Here is a 26,889-nt window from a genome sequence, read left to right on the forward strand (position 1 = left end):
TCCGGGCAGCGCATCACGTGGCTGTCTGCCTGCGATACGTGCAGGCTGAGCACGCGCTAAAACTTCCCGTTGTATTGCGCGTAATAAGCAATTGACCTAGTGTACTGCGCCATTGAAATTGTAACGCCAAGAACGATAGCAAATAATAAAATTTTACTTATTGTTCGAATACGTGAATACATGATTAGTAGGTAATTTGGAATTATTTGGGGAGCAATATTTAATACATGGAGATGCCACATCAGACAACAACAATTGATCCAGCCCTACTGGATATCGAGTCGATCTGGGATTGTGTGACAGATATGCGTACACGTCAGTCCATGGTGGATCCACACTGTGCCAGTGCTCATCGATTGTGGTGGCTAGTTAGTGGGGTCTTGACTGGCTCTCGGCACCTCATGGCTAGACGTTTTCAAATGGTGAGAGATCTGGAAGACGTGCGTGACAGGACAACAGCGGGACACCCTCTGTATCGAAGTGGGGTTATGGCAGCATGGGCAACCTGCAACTTACACTACTGGCCATTAAAATTGCTACACCAAGAAGAAATGCAGATGATAAACGGGTATTCATTGAACAAATATATTATCTAGAACTGACATGTGATTACATTTTCACGCAATTTGGGTGCATAGATCCTGAGAAATCAGTATCCAGAACAGCCACATCTTGCCGCAATAACGGCCTTGATACCCCTGGGCATTGAGTCAAACAGAGCTTGGATGGCGTGTACAGGTACAGCTGCCCATGCAGCTTCAACGCCATACCACAGTTTATCAAGACTAGTGACTGGCGTATTGTGACGAGCCAGTTGCTCGGCGACCATTGACCAGACGTTTTCAATTAGTGAGACATCTGGAGAATGTGCTGGCCAGGGCAGCAGTCGAACATTTTCTGTATCCAGAAAGACCCGTACAGGACCTGCAACATGCGGTCGTGCATTATCCTGCTGAAATGTAGGGTTTCGCAGGAATCGAATGAAGGGTAGAGCCACGGGTCGTAACACATCTGAAATGTAACGTCCACTGTTCAAACTGCCGTCAATGCGAACAAGAGGTGACCGAGACGTGTAACCAATGGCACCCCATACCATCACGCCGGATGATACGCCAGTACGGCGATGACGAATACACGCTTGCAATGTGCGTTCACCGCGATGTCGCCAAACACGGATGCGACCATCATGATGCTGTAAACAGAAACTGGATTCATCTGAAAAAATGACTTTTTGCCATTTGTGCACCCAGGTTCGTCGTTGAGTACACCATCGCAGGTGCTCCTGTCTGTGATGCAGCGTCAAGGGTAACCTCAGCAATGGTCTCCGAGCTGATAGTCCATGCTGCTGCAAACGTCGTCGAAATGTTCGTGCAGATGGTTGTTGTCTTGCAAACGTCCCCATCTGTTGACTCAGGGATCGAGACGTGGCTGCACGATCCGTTACAGCCATGTGGATAAGGTGCCTGTCATCTCGACTACTAGTATTACGAGGCCATTGGGATCCAGCACGGCGTTCCGTATTACCCTCCTGAACCCACCGATTCCATATTCTGCCAACAGTCATTGGATCTCGACCAACGCGAGGAGCAATGTCTCGATACGGTAAACCGCAATCGCGATTGGCTACAATCCGACCTTTGTCAACTTCGGATACGTGATGGTACTCATTTCTGCCCCTTACACGAAGCATCACTACAACGTTTGGAAACTTTCCTCATGTGAGCACGTTGTAGGTGTCGCCACCGGCGCCAACCTTGTGTGAATTCTCTGAAAAGCTAATCATTTGCATATCACAGCATCTTCTTCATGTAGGTTAAATTTCGCGCCTGTAGCACGTCATCGTCGCGGTGTAGCAATTTTAATGGCCAGTAGTGTATTATCTTGTGAAAGACAACGTCAAGGAGACCTCGAACATACGGCATAACAACCGACCTTAACACGTCAGAAATGCAGTGACTACTGTCAAAATTGCTGGACATGCGAACCGTAGGTAGTCGTGTTGTTACCCAGTGGCACTCCTTGCCATTACGCCAGGTGCTGGGTCCATAAGGCCTTGACGAACACATTCTGGCAACATTAGTTCTCGGAGCCAACAAACACGGATAGGTCCATCGTGATGCTACAGTCTCCAGTCACGTCAATGTGCTAACCTGTCAAATACATGAATAACCACCCTTCGCACCACTGCGAAACGTGCAGGAAGAGAGTGAGTGAGGTTCTGGATCATACTGAAAGGGATGTTGAGCCATGACGACTCCAGTACCGTGGACAGCTGTTCTGTTTTCTCGGTTGAGGATCCATGGCACGAACAACTCAGTCGAAGTGGGCCCACAGTCTCAATTGGGTTTTAATCCGGGAGTTTGGTGGCCAGAGATGCACGGTAAACTCATCCTGATGCCCTTCGAATAACACACGTACACTGTGAGCTGTATGACACTTTGCATTGTGCTGAACGTAGATGCCATCATGCCGAGGAAAAGGAAACTGCATATAAGTGTGGACATGGTCCCAACGATATATTCATACTTTTGTTGGTACATTTTGCCATGCAGAACGACGAGATCACCCAGGGAAAGCCACAAAAATATCCTCAAGGCCATGAAGCTCCCTCCACTGGCCAAGACCCTTCCGACGATACACCGGCTGTCTGTTCGATAGAGCATAAAACGTAAATCATCTGGAAACGCCACAGGTCTCCATTCAGTAGACGTCCGGCTGCGGTATTGGAGTGCAAATTCCAGCCGATTAACAGCTGTCAGCATGGGTGCAAAAATCAGGGGCCTGCTGCGGAGGCCCATATGCGACAAGGTTCGCTGAACGGTCGTTGTGGGGACACTTTTGGTAACCCCTTGGTTCATCTGGGCAGCCGAAAGTAGCGATGGCAGTCTATGGTGCTCCAGATGTCGTCATATACTGCCTCGCTTTTCCCAGAAACAACACTTATCCATTCCTAGAGCTTGTTCCTGTGCTTGTTTTTAACGGTCTCTAAGTTTCAGCAATGTGTTTTAATTCTGTTAGTTGTTAACCGTTTCACTCTAATCCATCCTGTTGATGAGCAGCATCCTTTTTTTGTCGGAAATGAAACAAGTACCAAACTTCCTGACGGATTACGGCTGTATGCGGACCACGTCTCAAACCTAGATCTTCACTATCATGGGTGCTATTGTTACGAACTAACCTCTCCAGGAACGACTGATGACCTGTCTCACCTCTCAGCTTTACTTTTGCAAGTACTTGTTTATTGTCTTTCAAATTTTACAAAGTTCTCTGGTGTAGTACGCAGATTTGGAACTCCTGTACTTCAGTTTTAGTTATACAATTATTAGAGTAGAATTGTAAATTCATCATTATTTTCAATTATCTTCGCCGACATCCGCCACAAAGTTTTGGCCATCTGGTAAAAGCATTCAGCTGATTACCCTCCTATGTCGAGACTTTCTGGTTCTGCTCTTGTATTTTCTGGAACACAGCCCTTGGAGGAGTATCCTTAAGAAGTTTTGGTAGCCAAATTGATACCTTTGTGGTCATGAAGAGATTAGCCCATCTTGGGGACCATCTCCTTAAGCCAGTCCTGAATTTGGGTCCTGGACTTGTATTCCTCCCAGTCTTCTCAAAGAGAGACATCTGAGTAAGCTCTTTATGCTGCAAGGTGACGTTAGCCAGCAGATGTCCCTGTTCGATAAACGCCATCCTGGAAACAAAGACTGCAGTACTATAGGTCTGTTTCTCGTTTCCTGCCTCAGCCTTTTCTGGATTCTGAGAAGTGGGAGTATTAGACTTCTCCCTTGTTCCCTGCCTTAGAGGTTGGAGGCCTCCGACAACCCCTGTAACCCTGAGGAAGGGCTTAGGCTCAACACCTAGTTACCTCCATTTGTGTTTAAGAAACCATTCTTCATCTTACTTTTCTTTTCTTTCTTTGAGAAGTTTCCTTCCCTGAGTCCGAGATAAGTCTTTGATCTTTACCTAGTTCAACTTCTCAGTACCATTTTACGCTTCTTGGACTGGTCGATTGCCCAATCCAATATCGGAAACAGTTTCCATCGGTTCCAAACCTGATGCTTGGGTGTTTTTGGTTTCATCAAGTCCTTAGTTTTTGTTTTATGTTCCGTGTTCTCCATTTTGGTCCCATGAGATTTGAGGATCCATTTGGTTGACACGACGGAACCCGATGCTGTGGAAGGCCAATTTCTCAAGGAGGTAGCCGGTATACCTGAGGTTTCGTTAATGACTTATCATCCTGTGTGCCACTCGACCCTCGGCGCGAATCACATCACAGCTTGAGTTTGCGGAATTGGAGGAGGAATGAGCGATTGGATAGGGGAGAAATGAGGCGTTGTCGGACGCTTTTCATCTGAGGTCTGTCTGGCATGGGAGACCCTGCCAGCAGCTGTGCTATCGATGGCATAGCACTCAGCTTCTAGCGAAGGAGCAGTATAGATGAGGCGAGTCAGCGCGGCGCGGGACCTTACCACCGTCATTCGCGATCGGCGATCCTACGTTTTTGTTTAAATAAAGATGCAATTATTCCCACCCTGTTCCTGCTTTAAACGTTGTAAAAGTACGTAGTTTTAAACTGAGGTGAAATCAGCTCCCAAGTTAGGGTGTCAATTGTCACATCAGAAGGGTGGTGGGAAATATTTAAACATTAAATATGAGCATAGCACAATTGGACTTGCGGGACGTGGATTTTGAATTGTAACATCATAGGGGTGAAACAGACTAATGGTTTTTGCATTTTGTATCATAGGATAGGATTCTCAGAACATGGAAATTGACAGTCAGACTGGCTATTCGTGTATTCCTGGTCCACCATCTTGATTTTAAGTGACCTGACAACCATGTGGACTGTCCTCGCACCCCCAGGTCGCCATCTTGGATAACTACCTTGGGTTGTGACATCATTCAGACTGTTCTCATATTCCGAAGTCGCCATCTTGCATTTTTGAATTTCTCATGCATGACATTGACCTGTCTTTCATTTTTAATTTCCTGCCGTTTTACACTTAGGGCAAGTGACCTACTTCCACAGTGGTATAGAGGGGTGGGGAAAAACTAGCAGCACAATTGGGCTATTTTGAATTTCCCTGCAGTTTTTTATTTTCTCCTCTTTCATACAGAGCAGTTGGCCTATGTCAGAGGGCCTGGGGAATGGGAAATTTGGCAACAGTGCATAATGTTTAGGGGGGAGGAAGGGGGAATCTGGCTACAGTGCTGACTGTCCTTGATCTGGTACAGCCCCATTACTTTTGTATGGCTCACACATACCTCCTCTTCCAATAACCAATAGATATATAGAACAATATTAACGTACTACATCTTTGAATACATTCGATATCTTTGAAAGCAGAATCAAAGTCCAACTGAGGCACTAATTTCTTGGAACTGGAGGCACATTACCTTCTCGGGCACACAGGGGTGTGTACAGTTGATGACTGGCGACCAAATAGTACTTTGTTCTCAGTTTGCGCGCTGCCGTCACCCTGTCCTTAGATGAACCGGGACTGATGACCTTGCAGTTTAGTCCCTTTCAGTGCAAAGCAACCGACCAATCTTAAATGAGCCTTCCTAACAGAGAACCTTCTCTCCAGTTCCACCTATTCTTTCTGAGCATCGATGTTATACATGGTCCAGTAAACTGTGATATTTCACAGCTTGCAATACATATTCAGTGTAAAATAACAAGTTAACATAAATATTAATAAAGTATGGACTAAATACAAGTTAAACATTGTTTATAAGGAAGTGAAAATTTCGGGGGACAGGAAGCGCTGGCATTACAAAGTAATATTTTTTTTTTAGTCTTCCACCAAACACTTGTATCGCTACAATGAATCATGTTTTTTGTGGAAAGTAACAACAACAACAACAACAACAAAAACAACAGCAGCAGCAGTTGCAGTATATCCTTTGGGCCTTGGGAGTATAATAAAAATATAATAAGAAATCCTGACCAAATGATCTTTTTTCTGTCGATACATTTATGCGCATATCACTGTGAAGTCATATTGGGCCATACCTGGTTTGAATAAAGTATAGTATATTTACGATACGCACATGAATGTATCGAGAAATAAATGATCATTACGTCATGATTCCGTGTTATTGTGACAACGTACACCGTATATTCTTGTATCATAGAGAATTTATTTTGAGCTATATTCCCTTTAAAAAAATGCACATTGTACAGGGTGTCCATAAAGTCTCGCTGTTATTTCAAAAAATCGCAGCTTAAAAACTATTAGAGATAGAGCATCGTGGTTTGTTGTAAAACATTCAGTAGCTGTCAAAGTTTCTTACTGAGTTACGCCAGAATTTCAATATGTGTCTCACTCGTTGATTGTAGAATATCAAGGTGATATTCGATTTTGCCCGTGTACAGGTCGGCATTGCAGCACCAGCAGTTCTAACTGATTCGTTGACTCGTGCACTAAGAGTGACAGTGACACTGACTAGTGTTGTGTGCACGCGATCCTTGACGTAGCCCCAAAAAATCAGTCTAATGGCGTGACACCGGCAAAGCGCGCAGCGCAGGGTTCATGCGATGGAACCATCACGACACTGCCTTTCTCTTTAAAGTTTTTGAACCACTCCATTACGCTTGTTTTTTTTTCGGTGGTGCTCTTCACACCTCCCGTACTGTTGTCAATAATTCCGCAGTATTGCTGTCACAGATTTCGGTTCTGCATTGCGACTTCTCCAGGTCTGTCTTCATTTTGATGCATTCCAACTCAAATATTCAATGGAGGACAAAGTGAAAAAAGCTTTGAGAGCTGCTGAACGCTTTACAGCAAATCAAATTATCTATTTCCAATAGTCCTTAAGTTACGTCTTTTTTTAAATGTTGTTGGGCGTTTATGGCGACACTGTATTTCCTATACGCGCATGGAAGTATCGGCAAATCAATGAACATTTCACGATCGTTCCAATGTCAAAAATGGTTACCGCAGACGTCTTCATTTACCTGACCTTATACCGAGATTTCACAAGGTCGGCATGTTTATCTGGATTTGGCAACGTCAGTGGTAATGTGTGGCGTGATGCCCTTCCCGTCGCCACCCTTTCCCCTTGGACAGAATTTATGTTCCCCATCTGTCTGCGTCTAATGTTATTCAATGTGAAAGTGTTAGAAAGTTTTCTAAATGTTTACAAAATGTGTAAGTGTATCAGCGCGGTATACAGGGTGAGTCGCGTAAGACGTAACACCCCCATTATTCCGGGGGCGATTGCACGTATCGACAAGCGGCGTTCGGCGAATCAGAGCCGACTATGGGGCACATACTTTGGTACATGCACAATAATCACAACGTTTATATTGACCGAGATAATGAGGCAAGTACATGTTTTTTAAATGGGACGCTGTACTTTTTTTACCATCATTCGAACGCTCTGGAACAGACGCGTATAGTGATGTAACGCATGTTGCTATTGTGATTCAAATTTCGCTTAAAAGATGCTGGGAAATATTGTACGATTGAAGGTCGAGGCGGTCGGAAGTGGCTGCAGACTGTAAACACGCCTCGCGCGACCCACAGGCCGAGTTGAAGGTGCGCTATAAATCATGCACGGCCTTCGCTACGAATGTAAATCCTCATCCGCCCTCTTTTAAGCAAAGTTTGAATCACAGCAGCAACATGCGTTACATCACTATACGCGTCTTTTCCTGAGCGTTCGAATGATGGTAAAAAATGGTTCAAATGGTTCTGCGCACTATGGGACTTAACATCTGAGCTCATCAGTTCCCCAGAACTTAGAACTACTTAAAGCTAACTAACCTAAGGACATCACACACATCCAAACCCGAGGCAGGATTCGAACTTGCGACCGTAGCGGTCGCACGTTTCCAGACTGAAGCGCCTAGAACCGCTCGGCCACACCGGCCCGATGAATGATGGTAAAAAAAAAGTATAGCGTCCCATTTAAAAAAAACATGTACTTGCCTTATTATCTCGGCCAATATAAACGTTGTGATTATTGTGCATGTACCAACGTATGTGCCCCATAGTCCGCTATGATTCGCTGAAAACCGCATGCCGATACGTGCAATCGCCCCCGGAATAAAGGGGGTGTTACCTCTTACGCGACTCACCCTGCATACATAGTCGGATGTGGGAAATACAGATCAGGAACGGAGCGAGTACGAGTCGAGTGTTCGGGCTGCATATTTCACAATCGAGGCGCCGCTGTTAAATTAGTGCAAACGGACTTCCTTCGTATCCGCTGTAGTTCCGCGAGTATGACGAGTCCGAGAACTGCGGCGCTGCGGTCGCTTCATAGTCGTAGAGTCGTTCTCCCTCACTGAAGCGTGCAGGAATGTAAGGCTATTGTTAGCACGGGAGATGAGTACACCATCTTGCTGTTGTAAAATAGCACTGACAGGCCCAAATGACCGATTGTCGGGGTCAGATAGCCTTTAACGAAGCCATGTTTTGTGACACTCTAGCCGGTGTAAGACGAAAATTAATTCACGCAACGTACACGACTGCATATTTGTTCCATTAGAGAAGGAGTGATATCTAGAATAAGTTTCACGCTATAGACGAAAAACATACGAATTTCGTCCAATACAGACAAAATGGTTGTATTCTTGCTAACGGAGAGTTTTGTAGCTTATCATTAATTGTAATTTATTTTAACAATTAATCACTATATAGAGATTGCACTTCATCTGCGTGTCACTTTTCCTAGTGCTGCTGTTACAGATTCGGTAACGCCTCGACAATGTGTTCACCTGCCTCTAGATGACTGGGTGTTTGTGTTGTCGTCATCATTTCATCAGCATTCATGAAAGTGGCGAGATTGGACTGAGCAAAGGTTGGGAATTTTTACGGGCGCTGATAACCGTACAATTGAGCGACCCACAGACCAAACATCATCATCATTATCGACAGTGTGTATATGATAACAGAATTTAATATTGGAATAAAATTGCAGCAGTCTACTAAAAACAAAATTCACTGCTACCCGATCATTCATTATATCATTACATAATAGTAGTCGTTCCCAATGGCCGCTTCTATCGTTTAGGCAGGTCGAACATTTTTTACCATTTCAGCTTGCACCAGAGACTGGCTATAAAACCGAAATCACGATTGTGTGAAATAAACGAGTAGTAATTTATAGTTTAATGCGGAAATTTCTTTCAAAAAGTTTGTATATGTAGTGGGAATATCGCATTTATACTTGCGAACTGGTGTACTCGCTATCCTTTGTGAGCGCGCCGAGTCCACTTGTAGCTGACAATGGACTCAAGTGAGACGTGGACTGCGGCGGAGCCTCACGAGCCGAGTCCACGGGCATATGGAGATGACGTCACAGGGCTCGCTAGCGAGTTTGAAGCTAGTATACGGAGCTCATTTCTGATCTCTAATACCACACTCATTGTTATTATTCTGTAGCTATAGAAGATTAGAAATAAGAATGAAGGTGAGTCGAATGCAATACGTGCAAACTTGTAGTCTGGTCGCCTCAGTCGATGTCGATAACGCCGCAGCTGAGTGTTGACGGCGGGCGCACTCGCACAGTATTCATACTATGAACCTCAGCTTCTCGAAAACACTTGAGAAGCGCATCATACTAGAGCACCATTCGTTGCATTTAAATATGGCTGCACACCTGTGATACAGGAGCAAAATCGGTGACCCTTCGGGTTTGTTTTTCCCACATGAAATCAAATTTTATGATCTGGCGGGACTTCTGAGTCCCACTTAGAAAAGAAGAGCATATAATAATCTGTATTCTGTGAGACCTATCGGGACTGCGAGGCCCCGTTTGTTCTTAGCATGGTGCAGTGTTAACACTTTGACGTCTCGTACAAATTTATTCGCTTGGCGGCGGCAGCGCTACTTCGGATTTCTTGGCTTGTCGCCGGCCGCTTCTCACCTTTCCGTTGATGACAAGCTTCAAACACATTGACTTTTGCGCACTTTAATATCTCCGAAAATCCTCTATTTTGCCGTATCGTTCCACAAACTCGAATTTTCTTTTCAAGTAATACCTCTGCAAGTTCTACACTGTTATAATAATTATCCATGTAGAGGTGATGCCACTTTCCATAAGAGGGTGTCAACAGTTCCATCAATGTTTTTGCTAAGGGTTGTCCAGCGCCGCAATATAACTTGAATGAGGAATTGTATCCCCTACTCGAATCACACAGCATCCGAATGAGTATGCCATATTTCGTAATTTTCCACGGATTGTAAAATTTAAAATTTAACCGTTACGCCACGGTATCATTTCTTCATGAGTTCAGATGTTTTGAATTAGATTAAACGTTTCTTTAAACTTTTTGGAAAAATAATCAATTACGAATTGCATTTTGAAAAGCCGGTCGCCATTAGCCGGTTTATTGTTGCTGTCGGAAAAACGTAAAAATGATAATATTTGTCTGAATCGGTTGCGTGACATCGTTTTGCGAAATATCGGTGTGTCTATCAACGTATTCGTTGACCAGTAATCATCGATCCTTGGTTTTTTTACAGTTCTCATAAGGATAGCAATCTCAAACCATTTTCTAAGTTCGGGTACCGTAACGTCGACAAATTTGGAATTTTTTTCATCCACTTTCCTTCTACTGCAATTCTGACTGTAACACTTGCTGGTTTCGTTGCTAATATATTCGAATAGATAGTTCCCAATATATAATTCTACGATATCCATGACGCTGTATGTATCTTTGGGCAATATGTGTGCACCCGGAGATCCTTCACATTTATTGTTGGTCCTCAGTAAATCATAGTCTGTCTTCTTCGTCTGATTCACCCGAATCAATTGGCAACCGTAGCGTTCGCCGAATTCTTCTTGGACGTATTTCACTATCTTCCGACGATTCTGCTTCACTTTCATTTTTTTCGATATCCAATGTCTTCTTCCCAATCGGCCAAGTCAACCGGAACGTCAGACAAGACGTCCGTGCATTCATCGTAAATAATCGTATCTTCTCTTTCGTTTGCAATGATGAAAGTGCACAAGTACTTAAAATCATCTTGACGTGTGTAACTTATTGTTACCTAAACAAAATACCAACAGAAGGAAAAGGTACTAAAGTGATGTCACTGGCCACTGCGCAATACTGTGCTCAGGACACCACTGAGGTGTCGCCGGACGGCAACGAGTTAACACATCGTACAAGTTTCTCGGGTGGATTACGAGATGTGGCTCTATTGCAGTTGGATTGTTTGTGGACGTAGTCCTCGCACAATTTGATCGCTCGTAGTTGGCAGGGGCTCATTCTGTGCTTGATTATGAGCATTTACTAAAACCAAATGAGGAAGGCAGTGCTTCTGAAAGAAAACACGTTCTTGGAGAATGCGAACTCATCAATTTACGGGCCGAGCAAGCAAAAAATGGCACCACACCACGCACCAGTCATCATTTTCACCTACTCTCCTGAAGCTGAAGAAGTTAAATTTGAAGTCAGCTGTGACAACAAGAAACATCTGCCAACTCCTTTCGAACGAAAGAAGAAATTTTCACTTTGCAAAGGCAATTCGAACTCAAAACATTGGAGTGCATGGTCATATTTTATTGTTAGCCGTGGGGATGTGATATCTATGCTATGAACACTTTATTCAAAGTATTCCCAATGTAAGCTGTTTTTTATGTCAGAGAGAGAAAAAATTATGTTTATCTCTATCACTTCTCATGAAATAATATGTCTGGTGACGATACTAGTATGACCTGATGGGACTATCAAACAGATTTTTCAAAAAATAAAAATAAAATGAAGATTCAAAAAATTTGTGTATTTTTCTACGTTTTAGTTCCTACTGTAATGATATAAAAAAACTGAGAACAGTCAAAGATAAATAACAAGAATAGAGGCCATGTAGAGATAAAATACATGTAGATTAAAAGTCTCTCTTTCATTTGGACGCTTCTTATATGATATACGTTTCCTGAATTAAAATATGTAATGGATTACAAAAGCCCATAGAAAATACGTTCCGTAAAGGTGCGAAACGAAATGTTACAGTGCAAAATGATGTAGAGATGTAAGTCTACAACTACATACAAACTCCGCAAGCCACTGATGGTGCATAGCGGAGAGTACTCTGCACCACTACTAATAATTTCATTTCCTGTTCCACTCGCAAGAAGAGCGAGGGAAAAGCGACTGTATACACGCCTGCATACGAGGCCTGCTTTCTCTTATCTTCCTAGTACTTTACGAGAAAAGTGCTTGTGCACCAGTAGAATCGTTTAGTGGTTAGCTGGGAATGCTGGTTCTCTAAATTGTTGCGTGGGAAGAATGTCGTCTTCCCTCCAAGGATTCCCGCTTGAGTTCACGAAGCTTCTCCGTAAGACTGGCGTGTTGTTCGAACCTACTGGTAACAAATCTAGCAGCCCACATCTGAATTGCTTCGATGTCTTCCTTCAGTCCGACCTGGCGCGAGTCCCAAAGATTCTAGCATACTCAACGTGGGTCGCAATAGTATTCTTTATGCGGCCTCCTTTACTACAGGTGAACCACATTTTCCCAAAATTCTTTCAGTAAACTGAAGCCAATCATCCGCCTTCCCTACTACCATTCTTACGTGCTCTTTCCACTTCATATCGCTTTGCAATGTTACACCTAGATATTTAATCGACGTCACTGTGTCAAACAGCATACCAATAAAACTCTAATAAAGCCGTATTTGAACATCACAGGATTGTTTCTCCTACTCATCTGCATTAAATTACATGTTTCAACCTTCAGAGCAACACGCGGCCTGCTGGCCGCATGCGACCTAAAGCAAATATCACTGCTGCCCACTAAAAGTTATGATAAATTAAATACTTTCAGTTTCAAACTCACCCACACGATGCTGTTGTCTCATAGGTCCACCCCGTTTTTTCCAGAGGTTATTTTAGTATTAAGTACACTATGTGTGGCCCAAAAATAATCTTCTTCTACTGTGTCCTATTTAAGTTGAAAGGTAGCACACACCTGCTTTAGTGCAAGCTGCCATTCATCATAGAACTAGTAGTTTTGTTCAAGTGATCTTGCAGCCTTTTACTGTTGGTCAACTACGTCATCTTTCCGTACGCCACAGCATCACCAGCAAACAGCCGCAGATTGCTGGACACCCTGTCCGTAAGATAATTCACGTATATCGAGAGCAAGAGCGGTCCTGTCACACTTCCCTGGAGCTCTCCTCACGCCGCCGACGACAACGTACTGCATCCTTTTATTAAAGAAGTCTTCAAGCGCTTTCCGCAAGTCTAAGAAACGCATGATGTCCTCAGCTCTTGATGTTAGCTGCGATGTTGACGCGATACCACGGCGGGGGGCTCTTTGTGCCCGCTTGTTGAAAATACAGTTATATGGTCAGTGATTTATATTTTAAAATTTAAAATTTTGAATATTTATTGTTTTTAACGAGCTCTTGTTCCAGATGCGATAAACGTTTTAACTTTTTCAGTTAAACTGAAGCCGTAAATGTAAGTCTGTCTTCGTGTTACATAACAGTTTCCCCAGTGAAAGTCATATTCAATATTTTCGGCTCCTTGACGTTAGCTCTTTAGAAATTATGGTGTGAATTTGCATTGTAAAATTTTTTTATGGTGGTCATGAAGTACCTCCCCATTGGTGGTATACGTTTTTGAAACTGTGTTTATATTGCTAAGAGTGGTCTAAACGATATTTTCTGCTTCTGGTCCCTTCTTATACATCCTTATTTCTTTGCAAAATATGTTATTAATACACTGAAGAGCCAAAGGAACTGGTACACCTGCCTTATATCGTATAGGGCCCCGCGAGCACGCAGAAGTGCCGCGACGTGACGTGGCATGGACACGACTAATGACGGAAGTAGTGCTGGAGGGAACTGACCCCATGAATCCTGCAGGGCTGTCAATAAATCCGTAAGAGTACAATGGGGTGAAGATCTCTTCTAAACAGAACGTTGCAAGGCATCCCAGATATGCTCAGTAATGTTCATGTCTGAGAGTTCGGTGGCCGGCGGAGGTGTTTAAACTCAGAAGAGCGTCCCAGGAGACACTGTATAGCAATCCTGGAGTGTGGGGTGTCGCATTGTCCTGCTGGAATTGCCCAAGTCCGTCTAAATGCACAATGGACTTGAATAGATGCAGGTGATCAGACAGGATGCTTACGTAGGTGTCACCTGTCAGAGTCGTATCTAGACGTATCAGGGGTCCCACATCACTCCAACTTCACACGCCCCACGTCATTGCAGAGCCTCCACCAGCTTGAACAGTCTCCTGCTGACATGCAGGGTCCATGAAGTCATGAGGTTGTCTCCATACCTGTACACGTCCATCCGCGAGACACAATTTGAATGAGACTCGTCCGACCACGCAACATGTTTCCAGTCATCAACAGTCCAATGTCAGTGTTGACAGTAGCAGGTGAGGCGTAAAGCAAGTTGTGCAGTCATCAAGGATACACGAGTGGCCCTTCGGCTCCGAAAGCCGATGATGTTTCGTTGTATGGTTCGCACGCTGATACTTGTTGATGGCCCAGCGCTGAAATCTGCAGCAATTTGATGTAGGGTTGCACTTCTGTCACGTTGAACGATTCTCTTCAGTCCGGCCGCAGCGATGTTGGAGATCTGACGTCTTACTGGATTCCTGATATTCACGGTAAACTCGTGAAATGGTCGTATGGGAAAATCGCCATTTCATCGCTACATCGGAGGTGCTGTGTCCCATCGCTCGTGCGGCTACTGTAACACCACATTTAAATTCAGTTATGTCTTGATAACCTGGCATTGTAGCAGCAGTAACAGATCTAACAACAGCGCCAGACACTTGATGTCTTATATAGGCGTCGCCGACCGCAGCGCCATGGTTCAAATGGCTCTGAGCACTATGGAACTTAACAGCTGAGGTCATCAGTCCCCTAGAACTTAGAACTACTTAAACCTAACTGACCTAAGGACATCACACACATCCATGCCCGAGGCAGGATTCGAACCTGCGACCGTAGAGGTAGCGCGGTTCCCGACTGTAGCGCCTAGAACCGCTGTCACTCCGGCCGGTTGCACAGCGCCATATTCTACCTGTTTGCATATATGTGTATTTGAATACGCATGCCTATACCAGTTTCTTTGGCGCCTCAGTTAACAAATTTTTTTATGGAGCGTATGAATTACCCTCCCCTCCCTTCCTTTGGTAATGCATGTTATGGAAAATGCATTCTTGGGAGGGTTAATCGTAGAATCGCAAGGCAGGAATGAGAGGGGCGACGTGAGAGATCTTGCACCGTAGGCCGTTAAATCGTGTTTGTCAAACTTGATGGCGCTGCTGCGCTTTCATCCACCAGGGCGGCTACTGTTTCCGTTTTGCGTTATTTGCTGCTCCCGGAGATGCTTAAAAGCGTCCTTTTTTGAGAGCGCGCACACCGGCGCAGGACTTTAATGAAACTCCTCAAGGCGTAATTCTTCGCCGCCGCGAGGCGTGTCGGCGGGTCGACGTAGCGCGGAAGCCCTCCGGCCCGCGAGCGGCGGTGTTTATTAATTCTTCCGGCCCTGTGGGAGGGGGCGTGGCGGAGCTGGCGAGCTGGGCGTGGCCGCCGGTAAGCCGGCGCTCGCCGCTTGTCATGCAAATGAGACGCGTCTAACTTCGTCACCTCGCGAAAAAGGAGCCGGCCGCCTCTTCCTATGTAACGTGCTTCCTCGTTGGGAGCTCGCTGCGCCCGTGATAGGCCCACTCATACTCGGCTTCTCTGTCATCATACAAGGGGGACCTTAGCGGGAGAATTGGAAAACCAATAACTAAGGGTTGCCTCCAGCGTTCTGTGCTAGGACCTCTGTTTTGGGACATCCACATGGAGCCGCTATTAGATACCTTACAGCAAAGTGAAGAGGTGCTAGAGGCGATAGCCTATGCAGACGACCTCCTCCTGTTGGTCGGCGGCCGTAGCCGCGAAGACATAGAACCTAAGATAGAAAGTGCCCTGAACAAACTGCAACTATGGTGCCAAAACACTAAAATGAAGGTATCACCCAGTAAGTCTACTTACCTATTATTAAAAGGAGAATTCAGAAACCCTACTGTACGAATCGAGCGCTCGCCGGTTCTTCGGCGACGTGAAACACGGTACCTAGGAATCATCATTGACGAAAGGTGGAACTTCGGGAAACACATTGACACCGTAACCCAGAAAGCCCTTCAAACACTAAACAATCTCATCTCCATCGGACACAAAAGATTTCATCTCCCCCCTCATCTCATAATACTATACCATAATAGTATCTTAACATCAATTGTGAGTTGAGGCTCGAGAGTCTGGGCACACAGGCTCACGAGGGTTGTTCCCGCCATGACAGTGAGAAGGGTTCAGAGGAATATGATACTCAGATCTGTGGGGAGCCCTATTAGTCATAATGGGGCTCTGCCCCCTGGACATGGAAATTAGAGAGCAGGGAACGTCACGAAGAAAGAAGAGATATTAGGCACTGGGGCTAGGGATAAGGGTGAGATTCGGCAAAGGGGCGAACAATTGTGGCAAGAACTATGGAAGGCGGATGAAACAGGGCGTAGAAGATTTGAATTTCTTCCAAACATTAGGGAACGATTGAAAAAGAAATGAGATACTTTGAACCCACTAGAGGACTGATCCATTTTCTCACTGGACATGGGCCGTACCCGACATACTTATGTCGGTTCGGGAAAAGGGCCACACCCGCGTATGAATGTGGTGAACCAGAGGGTACCCCCGATCATGTGATCTACGAGTGCCCCCTTTTCAATGACGTTGCTTCCGCATTACGTGACCAATTACCTGACTGTGACACATACCAACTAATAAGACAAGAAGACACTTTTCAAACTCTCAATAAACTAGCAGATGAGGTATCACGAAAAGTGCTAAAGGAATACTTGAGGGACATAAATTAATGTAAAAAACTGAGACATACTAAGTACCGAATATAGGCGCTACTCCTATACCGCCTGCGCGTGGATAGGCCGACTTTCTCGTAGTTTGGACTCCGCCACGTATAGGACTAGGGGGAGTGGGAAACAGTATCACCAATACTAGACAAAGCACCGGATTTGACTTCGGTTAGAACTAGTTAGTAGGACTTAGATTAGGAAATTAGTTATTAGGAACCTACAGCGAATAACATCTTGGCCTGCCCAGTGTCAGGGGCAAGCCCATCGATATTAGCTCGATGGGCAAGGCAATAAAGTAGGTTTATTTATCTCTGACACAACTGTGACGCTGCAGGCAGTAGAGTTTCCAGTTAAGAGATTATACACTAAATACTAATAATAATACTTGTAGGAATTTAGGTGCCCATTTTCATTAGTTTTAGCTGTAGATCACAAATTAATTAAATTATAATTAGCTGCATTTGATGTTTAAACAAATTAGGACTCACTAATCATATAAGGAAGTGGGTTATGTTGTATAATTATTATTGTTATTGAAATAAAGAATTTATTTTAAAAAAAGAAAAAAGGGGGACCTTACATTATCTTCATACCTGTGAGAGTTAAAAGGTCACAGTTCGGAAATCAGTGCCCTAAAGTAGTAAGAGCGCTGCGCAAAGAAACTCGAAAGAGTCGTCTTCGATAAATTATCGAACGCTCTTAAGTTACAAAATCATAACATTTTAACAGAGTTGCCGGCAGGGTTGAAAAACCTGGGTATTTTTAACAAGAAAAATTAGCCAAGTGCGAGTGGGCCTCGCGCTCTGACAGTTCCGCATAATCTTGATTTTGTACGGGGAGCTGGGTTCAATAAGTAATGCAACACATTTTTTTCTCGGCTAATTGCTATTGAAAAAATACGGAATTTATTGCGGGACATCGTGGAATATTCCTGTTTCTGTCCCTGTAGTTTCATGAAGTTCCGGTAAGTGGCAGCGTTATACGTAACCTTCAAAATGGCGTCTGTAACGGAGGTACGTTTGAAGCTGAGAGGTGTCACAGAGTTTCTGTGGCGGAAAATCAGAGCATCGCAGATACTCATCGGCGCTCGCAGAATATCTACGGAGACCTGGCAGTGAACGAAAGCACGGTGAGTCGTTGGTAGATGTGTCTGTCACTGTTGCAAAAATTTCACGCAAACCTCCCTCGTCCTCCCTTCAACCAGGATCTCGCCCCTTCCGACTCCCAACTCGCTGACCCAATGAAGGATGCAGTTCGTAGGAAGCAGTACGTGGATGGTGGTGAGGTTATTGGCTCAGCAAGACGTTGGATCCGACGTCGACGAATAGTGTTGTACCATGAGGGCGTACAGGCCCGCCCAGTGAGGTGGAGTAAGGCTGTCGCATTGAACGGAGATCATGTTGAAAAATAGGGTTTTGTAGCCAAAAGAGTGGGGAATAATATGGTGTATTGCAATCCTGAATGAAACCAGTCTGCTTTCAGAAAAAAATGCGTTGCATTACGTATTCAACACCCTTCGTATATCTCTTAGATAATTCATCCATCCAGGGATTCGAGAATCTCGATGATTTTTTGCCTGCATAATTACAGCTTTACCCCCAGAGTTCATGAAGAATACAATAATTCCAATCCCATAGAAAGCAGGTGGTGACAGATGTGAACATTACCGAACTATCAGTTTAATAAGCCACGGCTGCAAAATACTAACACGAATTCTTTACAGACGAATGGAAAAACTGGTAGAAGCCGACCTCAGGGAAGATCAGTTTGGATTCCGTAGAAATGTTGGAACACGTGTGGCAATACTGACCCTACGGCTTATCTTAGAAAGCAGCATTTGTAGACTTAGAGAAAGCTTTTGACAATGTTGACTGGAATATTCTCTTTCAAATTCTGAAGGTGGCATGTGTAAAATACAGGGAGCGAAAGACTATGTACAATTTGTACTGAAACCGGATGACAATTATAAGAGTCGAGGGACATGACAGGGAAGCAGTGATTGGGAAGGGAGTGAGACAGGGTTTTAGCCTATCCTCGATGTTATTCAATCTATATAAGGAGGAAGCAGTAAATGAAACAAAAGAAAAATTTGGAGTAGGAATTAAAATCCATGTAGAAGAAATAAAAACTTTGATATTCGCCGGTGACATTGTAATTCTGTCAGAGACAGCAAAGGACCTGGAACAGCAGCTGAACGGAATGGATAGCGTCTTGAAAGGAGGATACAACATGAACATCAACAAAAGCGAAACGAGGATAATGAAATGTAGTCGAATTAAATCGGGTGATGCTGAGTGTATTAGATTAGGAAATGAGACGCTTAAAGTAGATGAGTTTTGCTATTTGGGGAGCAAAATAATTGATGATGGTTGAAGTAGAGAGGGTATAAACTGTAGACTGGCAATGGCAAGGAAAATGTTTCTGAAGGAGGGAGATTTTTTAACATCGAGTATAGATTTAGGTGTCAGGAAGTCGTATCCGAAAGTATTTGTACGGAGTGTAGCCATGTATGGAAGTGAAACGTGGACGATAAATAGTTTGGACAAGAAGGGAATAGAAGCTTTCGAAATGTGGTGCTACAGAAGAATGCTGAGGATTGGATGGGTAGATCATATAACTAATGAGGAGGTATTGAATAGGATTGGGGAGAAGAGAAGTTTGTGGCACAACTTGACTAGAAGAAGGGATCGGTTGGTAGAGCATATTCTGAGGCATCAAGGGATCACCAATTTAGTGGTTGAGGGCAGCGTGGAGGGTAAAAATCGTAGAGGGAGACCAAGAGATGAATGCCCTAAACAGATTCAGAATCTGGTTGCAGTAGGTACTGGGAGATGAAGAAGATTGCACAGGATAGAGTAGAATGGAGAGGTGCATCAAACCAGTCTCTGGACTGAAGACCACAACAACAACAACAACAACAATTACAGCTTAACTATTTTAGGATTTTTTTCCTTACTTGTCTGTGAAACCTTGCTTTTTTCCGAATGTCATGATTCTAGGTCAACGGGAAGTAGCCTGTGGGCTTAGATGAGTGACCTTGCGTGTGTTAGTGTGTGACATAAATGGTCTCATATTTTTATTCCATTGACTGCACTGCCAGGGGATCGTCACCTTACGGTGCGACGTAAATTTGAAGCTGATCTGTCTGCCCGCTCCTAAGAAATTTGGTGCTTGACAGTCGGTCAGATAGCATGAGAGCAAATGAAACATTAACCCTTCGGTGGGCGCGCCTGCAGCAGTTAGCCGCAAGATTTAGTTTTCTGTTAGTATCACAGATAGCATTACAGACTTGTTATTCTCGACAGATGTCACCTCTTTCTACATTTGCGCGATTTATGCTTTCTGCAGTTTGGTCGCTATTGTTGTTTGAATCGCGAGTGTTGCGTTTGCGGTGTTTGCCGCTGCGCGCCTTGTGATGTAAGTATTTTTTATACTTGTGTTTTTCTTTTGCCTTAAGACAATCTTTCTTTTATATTAGCATATAATGAATATTCGAATCGAATCGAATCGAAGTTCCCATATGAAATTTTCATTACTTTTTACAATTTTGGATGCCGATTTGCTACAATATGTTAATTTTATAGGAACATGTGTTTCATTAGGTCTCATAAAAGCGTGGAAATGGCATTTGACAGGCACCGTCTAATTGTACGTCCTGAAGATTATGAAGTGCAGATGGAAGTTGACTAATTTATTCACAATCAAAAATAGGAGTGGGAGATTATGAGTGTTCCATTTCATAATGTGTTCCTTTGTTACTTTCTTTTCACGTAAATCATTGCAATTAAGTGATATAATTAAAAGAACCATGTAGGCAATGAAGAATATCGACTTGTTATAAATTACGACAGTAATAGACGTTTGCGTTTTTATAGAGCCATGTAATGTTATGTCTTCTCGAATAAAATGTAACTGGCGATTATATAAAGATTATTTTTCCTTAGGTTAAAAGTGTAATACCAATTGCGATGTAAAAGCCGCAACGAGCCCACCGAAGGGTTAAACAGGCTGGTTCAGATGACGTAACAAAATGGCTCTGAGCACTATGGGACTTAACATCTATTGTCATCAGTCCTCTAGAACTTAGAACTACTTAAACCTAACTAACCTAAGGACATCACACAACACCCAGTCATCACGAGGCAGAGAAAATCGCTGACCCCGCCGGGAATCGAACCCGGGAACCCGGGCGCGGGAAGCGAGAACGCTACCGCACGGCCACGAGCTGCGGACAGATGACGTAACAAAGGAACAGCAATACAGACTTACATTCAACCAGTTACCTGAATAAAATAACGACCAAAGTCATTTAAATAAAGATCATATGTAAAAAAGAATTAAAGCAGCTAGCAAAATTCGAACGCGCAACCTTGAGTGTGTGAGGACCGCAAAATAAGTTACGCTATGGCAACAATCTGATTAACTCTTCAATTTCAAGGTTCTTGAGCGTAATGCAAAATTCCGATTTTTTTTTGGTCAGTTAATCGCAAACGAGGGTCCACCGGCGTTAATGGCTGCAGGTTGTGATTTCTTAGTCCTTAACCTGCATCACCGTATCGATAATTTCAAAATGACGATCCCACCATTGTGGACCTCTCCTTAAAAGTAATTGCAGATGTTTGGTTTGCAATGTATTTCAATCACCGAATCAAATATGGGCTCTTTCCGGTGTTAGAAACTGTGATATCGCGTTCCTGTCCATGAACATCCTCATGATTAACTGACAGATCAGTGTAGTAATTTATTGCTTGTTCGCACCTGTGAGTACGGTCGAATACGATGATTTCGAGATTATACGGAACGCTATATTTTTAAAGTGTTTCACTTGTAAGAGGAATTGTTGAGCAGACAGGTAGGTGTCCCGTCAGATGCCGATGTGCAGCCCAATATCATTGTGTTTCATAGTGTTTCTCGTCGCTCGTGAACGACCGTGTACTCGTCTCACGAAGGGATCTCGCCCACGCCGGAGCGTGTGAAAGGCAACCAGAAAGGGCGACAATTAGTTTAAAGCGGTGGGGACTGTCGAGACATAATATATGGACATAATCACAAGTGACGCGATGCATTAGCGCGCACATTAACCCGAGGGAGGTACACGCTGCGTGTCAAAGCACTCGCTGCGAACTCTTTTTCTTCTCTTGTGCTCCACGCTGCATTTCGTTCTCTTCTGTACAACCAGTCGTTGTTTTTATGGCATCCCTGTGAGCTTTGCATTGCTTCTCTGTACAAGCATACCCAGGCAGTACGAGTTGCTGATAGTGTTTCTTTTATATCAAATTATCAACACGTCGCAGGATGCAATCTCTTCGTCTCGTCACTGAAATATCAGAGAAAATTCCAAGTATAGCTTCTTCTTCCTAACGTTGTCTAATGGCCACAGCCAAACAAACATCAGAATAGTAGGCTTCATTGTGGCGATGTTTTTTCATGAAATTTCATTCTCCAACGTTCTCCACCGAATGCGAAAAATTTTTGTTGATGGCGGCCAACTTAATGAGAAATGATCGTTGTAATAATGTAAGAGAAATCAAGAGTTTGTGCGCAAACGTTTAATTTAAGTGCTCATTTTTCCCACGTGGTGATAGAGAGTGGAATGGAACAGAAATAGTGTAGAAGTGGTTCGATGAACTGTCTGCGAGGCACTTAACTATGAATTGGAGAGTAGTCATGTATATGTAACGCTGTCTTTCACCCACATTCCTATTTCATTAACCGGGGGGGGGGGGGGGGGGCGGGAAGGTGGTGGTGGTGATTGTATTTGGTTTTTGGTGGCTGAACTGCATGGTTATCAGCGCCCTTACAAATTCCCAATCTTTACACTTTCTAGGCTGGCCACTTTCCCGAATGATGATGAAATTATGAGGACTAAACAAGCACGCAATCCCTGGGCGTAGAAAATCCCAGACCCGGCCGGGAATCGAATCAGGGACCCCGTGATGCAGAGGCGGCCATGCTAGACTTTTTTTTTGTTCGGGGCGGACGTTCCATGACGCCCGTTCAAGTTCATCGTTGATCCATTCACTCTTTTGTTTTTTGTATTACAGAGGACAGTATACCCTCCGACCGAACACGCTGAGCTACCGTGCCGGCATCACTAGACCGCGAGCTGCGGATAGCAGGAAGAATTGACCGCCGTTAGAGCTCCGTATGTGATCTAAAGAACTAAACTAAACTCTGTCCGAACAGGCCTTGGAAGGCCCAACGTTACCGACGGGCCGCCGTGTCATCCTCAGCCCACAGGCGTCACTGGATCACTGGATGCGGATATGGAGGGGCACGTGGTCAGCACACCACTCTCTCGGTCGTATGTCAGTTTACAGACCGGAGCCGCTACATCTCAACCAGATAGTTCCACGTGCCCTTAGCGCTAGGATTTCACCCGGAACAAGTCCCGCCCATTCACCCCCCTCCACGCCTATCCATAGTGTAAGGCCCTCCCCTAAACGGCCGCCAGTTCCGCAAACTGGAAGCTACAACAAAGTTGTTATCGTCGCAGTCCAACACGTGTTATACTGTGATGAAATTCAGTAACGATAAGAAATTTAAGCTTTTCTGGATAGTAATGTAATATGAATCTGCATTATTAAAGAAATAAAAATATTTATAGAGAATTGAAAGCATCGCCAGCAATACAAAAAATAACGTGATGTTATTTAAGGGCAATAAGGAGAAATTTTCATTAACGAATTCACTTACTATAATACGTTTATTTGAGGGAAACAGCAGAGCAAACATACAATGCGAAAACAATGGTCTTGAATCTGTCATGTCGGCAGTAAAGCCACGGATGCACTCTAATAACTCTGTTGTCTAAAATCACCGTTATATAGAAATAAGTGAAGGTTGTTTTGTTTATGTAGGCCCTCATAGTAGCTCACGAAAATTAAAGAATATAAGAATGTCATAAAGTAGAAATGCCTAATGAAAGCAGTAAGATATTTGCATGTATGACATATTTCGTTAGTATTTGCATGGGTAATGGGTGAATTTTAACTTGTAAATTCTTCCAATACCATACCTGCGCATTATAAACGAGGTTACAAAGAATTGTAGGTGTTTATGTGTGATTAGTGACCTATATGCTGTTGCAAACGTCTCAGGAAAATAATGTGTCGTTATTCTTTGTCCTGTCTGTTTTTAACCAAAAGATTTATTAATTTCGTAAATGTCATTCAAACCATTTAAAAAAAATAATAATGTGATGTTTATGTTTGTCACAGAGCAGTTATGGAGGAAATATATGCTGCGGTGTTTCATGGCTGTAAAACGTCCTTCATGCTGATCTAGTTCTTCTTTCACCCCTAAAATTTTTCAGCAAAACTATTCAGTGAATAGCACGCGAAATCAGCTTGGATCGACCTAGCAACAAAAAAGTAATTTTGATGCCCTCTGGAAGTATAGTGAACATTGGTGCTTGTCTCACATATACTGTCTGAGTTCTGAAACTTAAGTGTCAAGTATACTGTGGTTCCTCTTTCTCTAAACAAATTATTCTTTGAGGGTAGGGTTATCCTGTTCTAGCTTTAGGTGCTTTTCCTCACATAGAAGTATGTTTCTTCATAGGCCATTCATCTGGATACTGAGTTCTCGTATTTAAAGAATTCAGTGCTACTTTGTTTTCTGTTATTTTTGCTGTGGAAGTACCTGGCACAGCTGAGGCCAACTGTGCACGTTTCTTGTAATGTGTCTTTTAACTACCTGGGAAAATTTAAGACGTAGCAAGATATTAATGTAACATTCACTCCAAGTGCAGCCGAACGCGGTAAGCCACGTGGGTCAACTGAAACGATGCCCAGGCGCCGAACAAAGACCGGGAAAACCGGGGGTGAGTGGGCGGGACTTGTTCCGGGTGAAATCCTTGCGGTAACGATTCCTGATAGTTCCTCAGTTTGCCTCACGAGGTCTGAGCGTACCCCGCTTGCCAACAGCGCTCGGCGCACAGGATACTAGCCCAGCCCGACAGCGCTTAAATTCGGTGATCTGACGGGAACCGGTGTTACCACTGCGGCAAGGCCGTTGACTCGTATGAGATCTAATTTCTCTCATTTTCTCGTTGCGATCATTTCGAGAGAAATTTGTATGACAAAGTAATATGTTGCCGGCCTCTTCTTGAAACGCACGCTCTCTGAATTTCAACAGCATGTCTCTTGGTGAGGTACAACGCCTCTCTTGTAGCGTCTGCCACCACTGAATTTTATTAGTATGTCTGCAACGCTCTCGCGCCGAATAAACAATCGTGACGTAACGCTTCCCTCTTCGCTATAGCCCCCCCCCCCCCCCTCTCTCTCTCTCTCTCTCTCTCTCTCTCTCTCTCTCTCTCTCTCTACCGTATTATTGATTGGCAAGAATTTAGCTGTTTGGTTCATTTTTTATTTCATTTTTATATATTTATTTTTTGTTTTGCGCTCGACAGTTTTCTGACTGATTTGATGAGGCCCACGAGTAGTTGTTCTCCTGTTCATTTTACATTAGCACTTGCACCTGATGTCCTAGTTTGGTCCCATAAGGCCTTACCACAAATTTCAAACCTAATGTCCCGATGATATGTCCCAGTCCCTAGTCTACTACAGTTTTTACCCATGGAAGTCATTTCTTGATGGCTTAACACATTGTCTGTCATATTGTCCCCTTTTATTTAAACGTTTCGTATGTGATCCACCTCTCGCCGATTTTACGACGACCTATACATTTCATACATTTCTTATCTTATTGGTTCATTTAATTTTCAACATTCTTCTTTAGCACCACACCTCAGGCGCTTCGATTCTTTTCTTTTCAGACTTTCGCACAGTCAGTATTTCACTACCATACAATCCTGGCCTCCACACGTACATTCTCAGTAATGTCTTTCACAAATTAAGGCCTATGTAATATACTAGTAGACTTCTTTTGGACAGGAATACCGTCTTTGCTTGCGTTAATCTTCATTTTATGCCATCCTTGCTTCCTCCATGATGTGCTATTGAACTTTTACTTAACTTAGTCTACTCTATAACCAAGAATTTTTATATGAAGGTAATCAAAAATGGCTCTGAGAACTATGGGACTCAACTGCTGAGGTCATTAGTCCCCTAGAACTTAGAACTAGTGAAACCTAACTAACCTAAGGACATCACAAACATCCATGCCCGAGGCAGGATTCGAACCTGCGCCGTAGCGGTCTCGCGGTTCCAGACTGCAGCGCTTTTAACAGCACGGCCACTTCGGCCGGCATGAAGTTAATCGCTTATCTCATTTCTGCTACTGCTTATTACTGTCAATCCATATTTTGCACTCATTAGACTGGTGATTCCATTCAACACATCCTACTATTATTCCTCACTTTTACGGGATTAGCCATGTCATCAGTGAATGTTATGACCAGTTAATACTGCTCCAGAAACTTTCCTTGATTCCCGCCATTGCCTTTTCGATGCAGGGGCGAAAGACTGCATCCCTGTTTACACCCTGTTCAATCCGAGCTCGGGCCTCATTTACATAGTGTTGGTTCGACTACTGTGGTAGTCAACATCGACACAACGAAATAAGGAGAAAAATTGCAGTGGGTGTGGCAGGAATCTAAACTTCTCGTTATGACGTGGCTTGCTGTGATTCCTACATGCATTTACATTTACTGTCGATTACTACTCCAAGAGCCGGCCGGAGTGGCCGAGCGGTTCTAGCCGCTGCAGTCCGGAAACGCGCGACCTCCACGGTCGCAGGTTCGAATCCTGCCTCGGGCATGGATGTGTGTGATGTCCTTAGGTTGGTTAGTGTTGTGTACATAGTTCCGCATAGTCAGCGCGTACACAACTTTCCCACTAGAGCGCGCCCCGCTAAGCACAACAGCGCAGGCGCGGCGCTGGTCCGTCTCCGCTGCCTTAGAGACGGGCCAAATTGTGCTTCCGCCGATCCGCGTATTAATATGTAAAGCAGCCAATGAGATTGCTGCTAACGTAGAACCTTTTCTCCTCGCGGATCACACTCGCGCAGTGATACGTGAACGCGCAAGGTATTATAACGAGTATACAGACCTCCGATTAGTCAGTCTGCATTAGTCTGCATTTGTCT

General features: G+C 44.0%; 1 long non-coding RNA gene across 1 annotated transcript in view; it reads left to right on the forward strand.

Moving 5' to 3' along the window:
• LOC126416394 (uncharacterized) overlaps positions 1 to 26,889 on the forward strand; it is a 601,622-nt gene that overhangs the window by 372,183 nt on the left and 202,550 nt on the right. The window lies entirely within an intron of this gene.

The sequence above is a fragment of the Schistocerca serialis genome, chromosome 8 (genome assembly GCF_023864345.2).
Source record: "Schistocerca serialis cubense isolate TAMUIC-IGC-003099 chromosome 8, iqSchSeri2.2, whole genome shotgun sequence".
NCBI classification, from domain to species: domain Eukaryota; kingdom Metazoa; phylum Arthropoda; class Insecta; order Orthoptera; family Acrididae; genus Schistocerca; species Schistocerca serialis.